Source organism: Sinohyriopsis cumingii, chromosome 7, assembly GCF_028554795.1.
Source record: "Sinohyriopsis cumingii isolate HCF-2022 chromosome 7, ASM2855479v2, whole genome shotgun sequence".
Taxonomy (NCBI): Eukaryota; Metazoa; Mollusca; class Bivalvia; order Unionida; family Unionidae; genus Sinohyriopsis; species Sinohyriopsis cumingii.
The window spans coordinates 41010877-41024836 of record NC_142967.1 but is presented as its reverse complement, the minus strand read 5'-3'; the positions used below and the strand labels follow the sequence as shown (position 1 = coordinate 41024836).

The 13960-nt window shown below is 33.9% G+C and overlaps 1 non-coding gene and 1 pseudogene across 2 annotated transcripts in view; one reads left to right on the top strand and one right to left on the bottom strand.

Annotated features, from left to right (window-relative positions):
* Positions 1-13960, top strand: part of LOC149795088 (papilin-like) — a 98309-nt pseudogene that overhangs the window by 33988 nt on the left and 50361 nt on the right. The gene's annotated exons all lie outside the window — the stretch shown is intronic.
* Trnas-aga (transfer RNA serine (anticodon AGA)) lies at positions 4617-4693 on the bottom strand. Its single transcript has one exon. It is a non-coding gene; the product is annotated as a tRNA-Ser (tRNA).

Below are 13960 nucleotides of genomic sequence, written 5' to 3'. Positions count from 1 at the left end.
TTTATTTACTCCTATAGATTAACGTTTGAACTACGCTTGTCAAAGATGTGGAGTGCCTGTTATAGGTTTGCGCCCATCCCCGCACTCTTTTCAGTGAACGGTACCTTTAATTTCATTGTAACGAGCTCCTTTGAGCTAAACCGGCCATATTCCGACAGACGTAGCCTTTTTATTCCCAATGCCACTTGTGCAATCGATTCAAAACAAGGCCTATACATGTTGATAGTAATAGTAAAACGAAAGTTCCCGAAGGTTCGGCAAGGAAAATATCCCCTATAGCAAAAATTGCGCGGGCTTATATGTAAAATCAGATTCACATAAAGTTATATCTTAACATGTTTATATATCAAACATATTAAACTTCACAAACTAAATGTAACGCGTAAGAACTATCTGATAAATTGCAAATGTCAGTGGATCATATATGTGTGTGTGTGTGTGTGTGTGTGTGTGTGTGTGTGTGTGTGTGTCAATAAAATATTCAAAGTCATCTATGGATTCAATTGTTTATTTTCGTGATAACACTAGATGCTATCTGGACATTGTCGAATTAGGTAACGTCGTGATGGACCTGGACACATGGACCATCATTGCAACTCTGAAGTAAAAGAAAATAAAACAAAAGTCATTGGTTGGAGTATTGTTGGTGATTATTTGATATTTACTAAAGCATGTGCCACAAAAAATCGACATCAAAGTAAATATCACATATCTTGAAGGTGATAGTGAAAGTAAATGAATGGTTTTCTTGTATATTAACTCGAATCCATTGTGTTGACTTGCAGTGTGTGTGTATGTGTGTGTGTGTGTATGTGTGTGTGTGTGAGAGAGAGAGAGAGAGAGAGAGAGAGAGTTTATCCATTGATAAATGTCGTTCTTAACCTCTCCGATAGTTTTGCTATGAACAGTAGATGATCTGAATCTGCCGGTATTATTCATTTGGATTTCACATTTTATATAGTTTTATATAGTTTAAAAATGATTTATTGAATGGTACTGGCAGACTAATACATCACAATAAATCAAGAAACAACCTACGCAATGTCAAACAAGGTAACACAGAGTCGATTCCAAATTGTTACAAGGAAATCACAATAAAAATATTAAAGAACGAAACGATTAGTAAGCTTTTGCCCAATCATCAGTTCATATAAACACTTTTCAAAAGCAGGAAAATTGCTGTATCAATTTAAACACGGTTCTGTCCTAATTGATCATTTTTGCTGAGCGCGATCAATCAGCTATCATCATAAAAATATTTGGACTGACCACATGCCAATCTAATAATCCTGGTGCGCATATTTACAGGTCAGTCAGGTGCTAATGGTGATATCATTGTATAAGAGAAAATCCAAAGATGCTCAGCTCACTAATTAATAAAGACATGAGTCAATGTAGTTTTAACAAAATATACCATAAACAACTGACCCAGCAGAAAAGCTAATTAGTTCAGACAGGAGTCATATATATTAAACCATTTACCGTTTACCTCGCAGATAAGTTCCTCTAATTATTATACCTTCTCTTAAATCTCCGTCTGTCTCAAAGGTAATAAAATCACAGAGATTAACATAACTTGAAACTATTTTGTACACATGTTATAAAAATTGGGATATGGATGTTAAAATTACAGAGATTTGAAAACTAAATATTATTTAGTGCATAGGTGACGCAATCGTATCCTGACTGAACGCTTGACTTACCAAGCCAAAAGAAAAAAATAAGGTGAGGTAAACATTAACGCATAGCTGTGTAATTAACTTGTTCCTATTTCCGTCTGAATATTCTTTTTCAAAAATATGTTATGTGATTATTCATTGACAGTCACCGTTATGTTTTGTGGTAACTTTAAAATATTACTAACTTAGATATTTTTCATGCAATTTTCATGAAATTTTAACAATATACTTAATAGACTTTGTCAGTCACTATGATGTTTTTCAAGAGAAAATACTAATGTAAGAATAATGACTGTAATAAGTGTGGGTATCATTTTCTGCCTTGTTTTGTTTGTTTCTTTTCCCGATTAGTCCGTATATGTGACAAGTCAGTAGAAGTTACTTAAATTGCATTGCCTCAGGTATTTTTTTAAAATTTTGTTTGTTAGGCAATGCAACTGTGCACAAAATCTTGAGAAAGCGGACAGTTTGAGAAAATCAGCATAATTAAGATTGACAAGCCAAGGGCAGCTATAAATCACCTGATTTCTGAACAGCCCGTTGTATTCATGACTGCAATTCATATGCTCTGTATACACAGATATTCATTATTCGAGATTCAAACAGATCTATTCAGAATTGGTTTAGAACATAAAGAACGTCAATCCTTAGGGTTATTCACGTAACTTTCATAATATGATATAATTAGAATGCAGTTAACATTACAGATACAGTCATGTGACCTCAAACATATATTAAAATATGCATACATGATATAATAGTTATATAATAATATATTAAAGGACCATTACAGAGGAAACAAACGCCACATACATCACAAAGGTCGGTTCGAAAACTGCGAAGTTGTTTAAAATCCACGAAAAAACTTAGAAACAGCAAAAACAGAAGCTAGCATGAATAAATAAAATAACAAACTCGAACATATTTTTTGAATATTTTACTCAAGTTTCATTACTCACGTAATCAATGCAAATAATATTTACACCATTATAACAACAATAAACAGAACGCATTGTTTCAAAACAAAACTTACGCTATTGTGTAAAACAAAATATAAGTTTATTTTATATAAACTTAACGTGAAAAAGGAATACGCAAACAAAATAGTAAGACACTACAATATTTAATTTCATATAAGAATAATTTAACATCAAAACATAAATCGTGAAAGTGAAACAGTTTAAAATTTAATCAGAGCATTGGTGCTTCATATTTTAAACACATATTTTGTAATCACTTTCTACAAAAGAAAACGAAATAAGACTAAGTCTTAAATAATTATATTGTATACCAAGTATAATGACCTTTTCGCCGCACGCCCTCTGTCAATTTGTTGTCATGATTTACTATTTTCATCATAAGGAGGGACATATCTGAGTCAAAATAAGTAGGAGTGTTAGATTTCATTGTACGGAAGGACACGTGTAAGTCACCATACGTTGGAGTGCTTTATTACTTTATATGTACAATGATTATATCTTTATTTGCCGTAATAAAGAAAAATAAAATCTCACTGTCGATTTGAATCAGTAACTTCAATTAAGCAAAATGTCTACAGTAAGGAAATATACTTCAATTTCACACAAGTTTTCATACACGTACATATAACATTTTTGATTACTATCATCTTACATTAATTGATGTGGCAAGTTTTTTCGTAAAACAATTACTTGTACACTCATGTTGTCAACTATATGACAACCGTTTTATCTCTTGCCGGCCTCAGTCAGAGTAAACATAGTTTTATCTCATTAAAACATTTATGTCGGCCGTATTACAGAGTGACGAGTAGAATGGACATCTAGCAGATGATTAGTGTCCAACCATTATTTATTTCTTGTTTGTTTTCTTCCGGTGGTAGTTCGGGGTGTGAATCCTGGGATTTCTTGATTGACACAAATATTCTTCTTATAATTTATTTCCATATTAGTTGAACAAAATTAATTATCTTGAGGTAAAAGAAATATAAAAAATATCCTGGTTCGAAGGAAAATGAAATGGCCTCTTTTAAATAAGATTAGCACCTGGTCAATAAGGCTTATTACTCCATCCTCGAGCAGTCTCGTTGCAAGAGTCAGTGTACGTAGAGAGTTTGAATGTTTGTTACGAACAATCAACGTCTGAAACGGAATTCGATGGTTAAGCTGTAACGGTCCAATTTATTAGTGTTCACTTTCGTTCCATGTAATATTTTGTCAGAAAGTGAATATTCCATTACAACGAATATTGTTGTAACAAAAGTTGTCTGTATAAATAAACAAAGGATACAGCATGTGAAATAAGTTTAAAAATACATCATTAAATATTATCCATCCGGTCATAACTGACAATCAATAAAAACATCAATTGCTTTTAGCCAAGAAATATCACCTCTTAGTAAGTGCTTTGTCTGTTTGTTTGTGTTTTCTTTTTTGGGGGGTTGGGGTTGGGGGAGTTGTCAGTTGTAGAAGTTCAGTTGAAATATCCTTTCATAAGCGTCACAGAATATTGCATTATTTTTTTTTATAGTTCATCACGTTTTGAATTTGGTTATTTAGAAAACTTACAATGCTAGTGTTCGTTATAACAATGGTATACAAAGCTATGAATGTGTTAAATACAAATTTACATGGAAAGATATAAGTGCACTAAATCATGTTGGAGTTCTTACATTGGATGATTTTCTTGTGAAATTGGCTGCAATGCAAAACTATGCACGAAGTGTGATTTGGATTTTTAACGTAGCTTTAACAATTTTTCAGTCATATCGCTACGATGTCTGCAATGTGGCAGTTTATAGTGATGTCTAGCACTGGGGCATCATGCCGCAGACATGTAGCATGATGTCCCACCCAGTCACATTATCCTAACACCAGGCCGACCAGTCCTAACACTAACCTCTTAATGCTGAGTGCCAAGCGAGGCAGCTCTTAGCACCATTTTTGCAAGTCGTTGGTATGACTCGGCCGGGGATCGAACCCACGACCTCCCGCATTCTAGGCGGACGCTCTAACCACTAGGCCACCGTAATGGTCGAAGTTGTACTGCAGGTAATAAAATTAATATTTCAGTGGTCAACAATTTTTTAGACGTCGTCTGTTTCAGAGATAAAATGTGCTATTTATTATGAATTCAAATAAGACAATTAAAACAGATTGGCTACTGTTTCCAAGATATTTAAGCTTTTACATTTTACGTCTTTGTATGTTATGTATATAGTAGAGTTTTAATCATAATTGTAAACCAAAGTCTTTTCGTGTGTTTATGGTTGCTTTACATGGTAATATTTCCTGTTTATGTAACACTTTAAAAAACAGCAAAAGGGTTATTTAAATAAAATTTATTATGAAACAAAAGGCACAAATCTATTATGTATATATATGTGTACATAGTTTAGTCCTTATTCAGTGTCTACTCGGCACTACTTGGCTTGTCTCTTGCATTCCTTAAATGGGGCATCTCTTGTCACTGTCCAGCTATATTCTGCAAGCATTGATGGGCTCCATTCGCCCTGATGGTATAACGGTACCAATTGCGCAAGTCCAGGTGGGCGGAGCTTAAGGTGTATGGAACATTGTATTCAGAATTAAAGAACAAAACTAGCTGTGATTGGTGCATTATGTAAGACTTGTACTTTCTGTTTGGCTTAAAAAAAAGTTGAGCCTCTTGGCAACATGTGAGTTTGTGTTAATTTCTATCTAGATCATATTTTGTATTTTTTATGATTTTTTTAAAATATGGTACACATGACTGAAAATGTGCTTGTTGTGACTAGATAACTCTTACCCCTGTCTAGTTCCAGTAGAGTTATCTCTCTTAAATGCAATGGAGTACCTGGTTATGTCATTGTCAAATTGACAATCTAGCATTGTTCTATATGACAGCGTGTGACATGCATGCCCAAGTAGGACAGAAAGTATATTTATTTCACAAAACATTAGCATTGAGGTATATGGAAAAACAATTGGTACCGTGATACCTAAAGGAAAGAATAGCCTCACAGTGTTTCCATAGAAACGCATACATGTGGGCGGCATTTATGAACTATACTAGTTTGATGTAGGAAAACAAATGTATGCTGAACACTTTTGGTCAAATATTGAAAGTTCTTTAAGAATAAAATGTATGAAAACTTTAGAAAATAGCACAAGATGGCTTTGGATGGGGACTTTTGATAACTATAGCTATGATAGATATAGGCTTGTGTTACCTGATGCCTTTATGTATGTGCTGTTACCTCCTAGATTGGAATGCATGCAACAAAATAAGTTATGTAAACATAATATAGTTGATTTTGGCCAAATATTGGCTATTGTACCTGCAAAAGATGAAAAATCATGTGTACAAAAACAACTATCTTGTTCTTGTAAGGCATGCCATAAACCAGGATAGAGAACATTCTAAGTACACTTGTAGATAGATCACTTGTACCATGTGGGATGTTCTGGCATGAGTAATTTTTAGGTAATTTATTAAGGATTTGGTATTCCTTCCCATTTTGATTTGAATTGTCCTGCTCTAATTGTCCCTTTTTTTTTTACACTCTCCTGCTTTGAAATTGTTCATGTAGTTAGTTCAGTTCTCTTGCATTCCCTTTTGTTGAAGTAGCAGTGAATACCAACAAACAAGAACAGTTTCCTTAAGTCAGCATTTCCCATTGGCACTTGTATAAGCCCAATTATAATCTACTATTGACTTTCAATTAATCCTATTTCTTTCTGTCAAGCTGCTCCTGTGGAATTTCCATGTTTGGTCCAACATTACAGAATGATAACCATTTTGGTCACACAGTGCATATTCATTCCATTCAAATCCACACTGTTCTTGAAACTTTGCATCCCATCGCAAGAATCCAAATTGGCATGAGATGATATCTGCATGGTTATGGAAGGCTGCACTCTACATGCCGGCATTGTAGAAAATATGAACTATGTGATATGAAAGAGCTGCGTCATCTTAGAAATTAAAATTACATGACTCTTGAGGTCTCCACTAAACATAGGAGTCTAAATGTTAGGTTCTCACTTTGTCAGTAATGTATTTTGAGATAATTTAATTGCAATGAAGTTAATACAGGTTGTTGATGAACTCATCTATATTACATGGATAATGTATTCAAGGTTACCACACCTTATGTATATCATTCAGTTATCTCCCTTACACCAGTCATAACATTTCAAGGAAATAAAATCTCACATTTTCAGTGACTGATTATGAAAATAAAGAGAAGATTTGTGAAGTATTATATTAGCCCTCAATCTTGATGCAAATGTAAGTAGAAGCAATTTGATAATTTCTCACAGTAAAGTTTACAAGTTTAAAAACTGATAAGGTATGTTCTGCTTGGCTCTGAGATAAGTTTCTCTCTATCTTATGCCAATTATTATTAAATTCTTATGTAGAAGAAATATACTTTATATGTATCTATATAATCTAAATTATTCACCCTTTTATATTAGATGGAAATGAACACAACTTCACTTGAAATTTTGGTCCTGTAAGGGATGTTATAGCACAGTTGCCTTTGGGCTGTCCTTGGACCTATTGGGCCCTGCCCCATATATTTGTCCAAGGTAAGGTCATCAAACTTTCACTTCTCATTTTTTGCATTGCTGATTTTGCCACCTTTAATTCCTTTATCATAAGCTACCTCTCCCTTTTAGATAAACACTTTCCTCCTGTTTTTAACTCCATTTGATGTGCTATACTTAGTGTTTATATTTGGCATTTTTCTGTATTTTATTCCCCTAATTTCACCTCCCAATCCAAACATAACCACTTAGAAGCTGCGATTTACTATATTTGGTGACTGACTGGCTTATTGAAACAATTTTATTCACATTACAAAGGAGGAAAGCTTACTATTTGTGTTACAAAGAGGATGGGTAGGTGGACCTTTGTGTGAGGACTGGTGGTTAGTGACCTCTTGTATCTGTAGATAGTGTAAAGTGTTCAAAGCTTATACTTTATAATAAGATTGGGTCATGTCCACCTGTCTCTGATGTTAAGTTCTGCACCTACCAAACAAATATAAATTCCTTTCTTTTAGGTGAATTGTACATTTTGAAGTAGGACAGGTGCATACTATTTGGTACATTGACCTTTGACCTAGTTATTACATAATATGATATAATGTGATTTATCCCATATCACCTATGTGAAGTTCAATAATTGCTGATATGAATAAGATACAACTCATAGTTGAAAGAATTCATTTTATTTCAAAAGATGATTTTGATGGTGAAGCAAAAGTATGAAAACAATAGTTCAAACAGCTCAATGACATTTCTATACACATTCATATAAGACATAGGTTAGTACCTCATCAAATTGTTTTTCACAAGTGAGACTAAGTATATTTGTTACTTATACAGTCCCGAACTATTTCACAGATTATTGGAAAAATTAAGGTTTGCTATAGGTATAACGGTACCAATTGCGCAAGTCCAGGTGGGCGGAGCTTAAGGTGTATGGAACATTGTATTCAGAATTAAAGAACAAAACTAGCTGTGATTGGTGCATTATGTAAGACTTGTACTTTCTGTTTGGCTTAAAAAAAAGTTGAGCCTCTTGGCAACATGTGAGTTTGTGTTAATTTCTATCTAGATCATATTTTGTATTTTTTATGATTTTTTTAAAATATGGTACACATGACTGAAAATGTGCTTGTTGTGACTAGATAACTCTTACCCCTGTCTAGTTCCAGTAGAGTTATCTCTCTTAAATGCAATGGAGTACCTGGTTATGTCATTGTCAAATTGACAATCTAGCATTGTTCTATATGACAGCGTGTGACATGCATGCCCAAGTAGGACAGAAAGTATATTTATTTCACAAAACATTAGCATTGAGGTATATGGAAAAACAATTGGTACCGTGATACCTGATAGCGTTTCTCCATTGTTGAAATGTCCTGGTGAAATCGCTCGCCGAGCTCGTCACTCACTGCTCCGCAGTTCAGTGGAAAAAACCAAACAAGAATGCAAAAAATGTATTTTAGTGACATGCTGCTTTTCGCTGCCTTGATGAGCTTTTTTCACCAACTCCCTGTAGTTGTATGCCTTGTTTTTTCCGAGAAAATTCGTTGCCACTAACTAGAAGGCTTTCCATGCGTTTTTTCCCTGCCACGCGGTACACGGCCAAATGCATCATCTCGAAGACTTTCACGAATCTGAGGACCAACAAAGACACCTTCTTTTATCTTAGCTTCACTTACACTTGGAAATGTTCCACGGAGGTACATGAAAGCTATTTGTGTTTTGTCCATGGCCTTGACAAAGTTCTTCATCATACCCAGCTTGATGTGCAGGGGTGGTAATAAAAGCTTCCTTGATTCAACAAGTGGTGGATGCTGAACACTTTTCCTCCCAGGCTCCAATGACTGTCGAAGTGGCCAATCTTTCTTGATGTAGCGGTAATCTCTCGCATGAATATCCCATTCGCAGAGAAAACAGCAGTATTTTGTGTATCCAGTCTGCAGACCAAGCAAGGGAGCAAGAACCTTGCAATCGCCACTAAGCTGCCACTGATGTTGATCATAGTTTATGCACCTCAAAAAATTGTTTCATGTTCTCATAGGTTTCCTTCATATGGACTGCATGACCAACTGGAATTGATGGCAAAACATTGTCGTTGAGCAGTAAAATAAATTTAATACTCGTCTTCGATAAATCATTGAACAGTCTCCACCCATCTGGATCATGAATGATGTTGACGGATGTCATCACGAGATAGATGCTGTTGCAAGCTACAAAATCACCTGCCATGAAGAAGAATGGAACAAGATCCTTTTGACGGTCACTCAACATGGAAATCCTAATATCACCTGCCAGGAGATTCCACTGCTGTACTCTGGAACCCAACAGCTCTGTCTTACTATTGAATAGTTCCAAATCCATGACAAAGTCATTCAGTTCACCTTGTGTTATGAGGTGTGGTTCAGAGTAGGAGGATGGGAGAAAATATGGGTCATGATATATTGATGGTTCAGGACTAGAAGTTTCACACTCTTCCTCTTCCTCGTCTGACTCAAGTGAGAATGATTCTGGTGCATCAGAGACAGGCAGTCCTTCTCCGTTGGGTACTGGGTGTATAGCTGATGGAATGTTTGCATGATGCACAATCCACTTTCTCTTCTTTGACACACCTTTCCTAAAAGGAGGCACCATGAGAAGTAACAATTGCTGATATGATATGTTGGCTCTCTCATAATCATTGGCACCGCACAAGGCATATATTTCCTTTCCCTGTTCAACCACTGGCGATATCTGTGACACCCACCTCTTGTCCTGATCACCAATTGTGCAGCCAAAATAAAGGTGATAGGTTTTCTTAACCATAGTGGTTATACTGAGTTTTTGTGATGCAAAAGTCACTTTACCACAAACATAGCAGAAGTTATCTACATTTTTCACACACGTACGAGGCATCTCTGCTCACTGGGGTTAAACAGAAATGTGTCTCTTTGAAAAATAAAACACTGAAAAATAAGTGAGCACGAAATCGTATGATTTCTAGAGCTGATATAGGGCAATTTGTTCGGCAGAGTGATGTAAGCTTAGTTATGATTGCATCATCCATGACTTATAGGAATTACATGATGCATTTCATATCATATATGACGCAATACCAGCATCAGATTGCATCATTCATTGTTTTGCCTAAAAAGCAAGTGATGTCCAAACACAGTCATACATTTATTCATAGATTTAGTCAAAGATGTAGTTTAGTCATTTTATGGTTTAAATTGAAATCCCTTCTTATAACTCAATTATCCTCCGCCATTCCCAAGCCATGGGTCGTATATACTGGCCCAGTATCATATCTTTAAAACTAGAGCCAATCAACGATTTTAAGCATCATTTTCGTACTCAGTGACCCAGAATTAGTAAAGTTTATCTATATTTTGGCTGTAGACAACTATAGTTTTTAAAATGTTATTGATGGTGTCTGTTTCCAGTTATTTAATAATGTTATTGATTTTGTTGTTTCGCACTTATTTAATAGCAAGGTATATGTGGTAATAAAAGTCGTATTCTTAATAATTGTGTAAAATATATGTAGTGTAATTGATAGCATAATGACAGTAGACGTTATATCATGGATGTGCTGAATATCGCCGGAATAAATCCAGTCAAAATAGGATTAAGTATGAACGTGTTTTGTCAAAGTACAAGTCAACCATATGTACATATACAATCAAAATGACAGAGATTTAATAGTCTTTTTTGTAGTTCTGCGTTTTAAATATGCTACATTGTATTGGAATTTATTAAAGCAGTTATCCTGTTAAGAAACCTTGCAATATCAAGCTTTCATGATTTGAACAGTATTTTAAAGCCGTAAAATATCAAAAATACCTAAAACATGATACAATGACAAGGATATGAGTGTAAAGTTCACATTCAGAAGTATCTAAATTTCTATATGAAAATAGACCTTGCACTCAAACTGCAGTAAACAAACTGTTAATAACTTACAAACAAAACAAAAAGCAGGTAGCCTTCTAGAACTTTCTATGATGAAAAGGTCATATCAACATGTTTACATTATCTTACAGTACATTCTACAATCACAGAAAAGTTTAGATATGTAATACATGTTTTAAAAGTCACCCTTATAATCCACAAACACTTTCTAATCTATAATCACTCAATGTGATTCTGATTGGTCCAAATAAGCTCATGAAATTTATTCTCTTTACTGATTTTCTACGAGTGGAGGAATTTTCCGCACGCCTCCTTCTGGAACGTTTTTGTTTTCCTGTTACTATTAACATTTCGGTAGCCATATTTCGAATCGATTGGCCAAGGGGCATTGGGAGAAAAGGTGATGTCGGAATATGGGCAATATACCACACATTATAAATAAAACTAATGGTATCAGTGAATGGATAGAGGGATAGAGGAACTGTAACAGGGACCCCACCCTAAGACAATGACAAGCGTAGTTCAACACAGCGGCTCAAGATGTTATTGAATCATGTTGAAAATAAAGAATTAATGAAACGTTTATTCAAAATTACCTTATTAGACTTGACAATAAAATAGAGCGCTATTTTATAAAAGCATTTGTATATTTCAATTTCAGCTTTATTTGCAATATATTACTGTAAAAGAAAATTAAAAATACACAACTTAAAAAAATACATGGGTTAAAATAATGGTGTCATCAATGGGATTAAAAACTGAAGCTGGAAGAGGAACACTTAAGGAGAGAAAACTGCAGATTTTGTAATATTACAGCAGATGAATAGTACTTTGTTTTGGACAATAATCCATAGTTAAATAAAGGAAGAGTGTTTTTAGAAGATATCACATATTTTTAAGCTGGCAGAGTTAGTTAATTCTAAAAATGCTATCACCATTAGAAATTGTATAATGCATGTCAACGGCATGTAATTAAGTAAACAAGTGAAAGATCAATGAACATGATATGCATTCTTAGTCGTCATTCCATGAATTCGATTTTTATATACAATTACAAACATACGTAACGAATGCACGAGCACTTAATAAATGTAACAAATTAAGCGCTACCTTTTCTAAGTGCATATAGGCTTTAAATGTTCACATAATATACATCTGGTCACCTATTTTTTCAGCGTTCATATAATGCTACGACACCACACCATCTTTTTGAAAGGCGCTGAACCAGAACTAAAGCAATGAACATATATATTCCCCACGGATAGGCATTATGGGCGGAGGTGGAGAGGTCAGGAAAAAATAGCAACAGGTAAACATGGTCGCATATATCTGAAACTGATTAAAGAGAATCCCCGTGCAATGACGTCAGGTGTAAGTGTACACAAAGATATATATATATATATATATATATATATATATATATATATATATATATATATATATATATATATATATATATATATATATATATATATATATATATATATATGTGTGTGTGTATATATGTATATATGTATACATATATATACATATATACATACATATATATACATATAGATATATACATATATAAACATATATATATATATATAGATAGATAGATAGATAGATAGATAGATAGATAGATAGATAGATAGATAGATAGACATATTGTTCCGTATATTTGATTTAATTCGTGTTTGATTTGATTTGATTGTTTGTGGGTTTTGGAATCCTTTTATTTTCTTTACATGTCAATGTAATGTAATTTTGTTTACAAGGAATTTGATATTTTCCAGAAAATTCAGTTTGACCTGGATCTTTCCATAAATACCTAATAATAGAAACATTTGTTTCTATTTTTGACTTAGTTCCTGGCCTTGATTGAGGGTCAAGTAAACAACTTTTGTTCTGGGAGTAAAATGATTAGTTCTGATCAAGGACATACAGGAGCTACGTGATTTTTATATGTAAACATGATCACGTGATCCTCGATTTCGCAATTAGGCATTTCCAAAATTGCGAAATACTTAGTATTAATAGTGTTGTTTAGAGAGAGAGATCTCAGAGAGTTTTGGGTCATTGAAATACTTGATGTCAGGTTGGGTTTTTCTCTGTTGTGACTAGTTTTGAGTTTTTGAGTTCTATTTTGATTTCTTTGATTCTAAGTTATTAATTCGTTCCTCTGGAAATATTTTGTGCTCATACAGAATTCTTGAACAGAGATATTTCTTGAAAAGTTTAGTTGGATTTCCAAGACCGGAGGGGTAATTAATGTGTTTCTACAAGGAACTGTAGACTTCAACACATTACAAGTTATAGCATACGTCATCGCCTTCCATCTTGGATTCTTCGTCGGGACTCGAACTTAAAATCATTAGAACATTTCATTATTAGGACCTCTAAAACTTTATTTGTGGATTCTTCTTGGATTATTTTAGGATTTGATTCTGGAAACCGTAAGTCATTTTTTAAATAATTTTCTACAGTATTTTTCCAGGGAAATCAATTAATTGTTAAATTTGTCAAAGCTTGTTGTTTTCACTCTTTCTTGTGTTACTGTTTATTCGAGCCTAAACACGTAACATAAGAACTGGGGGCTCGTCAGGGATAATTTTGAATTTTGATAGAATATTTCAGAAAACTTCGTTTTTTGAAATTTGAATTCCCCTAGTTTTTGAAATCTTTAGTGAAATCGGCAAGCTTTTCCTAAGATGTCATCAAAAGTAAAAATCTTTCTTTCAAATCCTACCCAGGAACAATTAGATCTTTTCAAAAAAGATGAATTGATTCAAGTTGCCAGAAAATACGATCTTTCTGACGTAAAGGCTTCCTTAACGAAACAAGAAATAAGAAATATTTTAGTTCAGCATTTGGTAGAAAAGAATGTTTTGG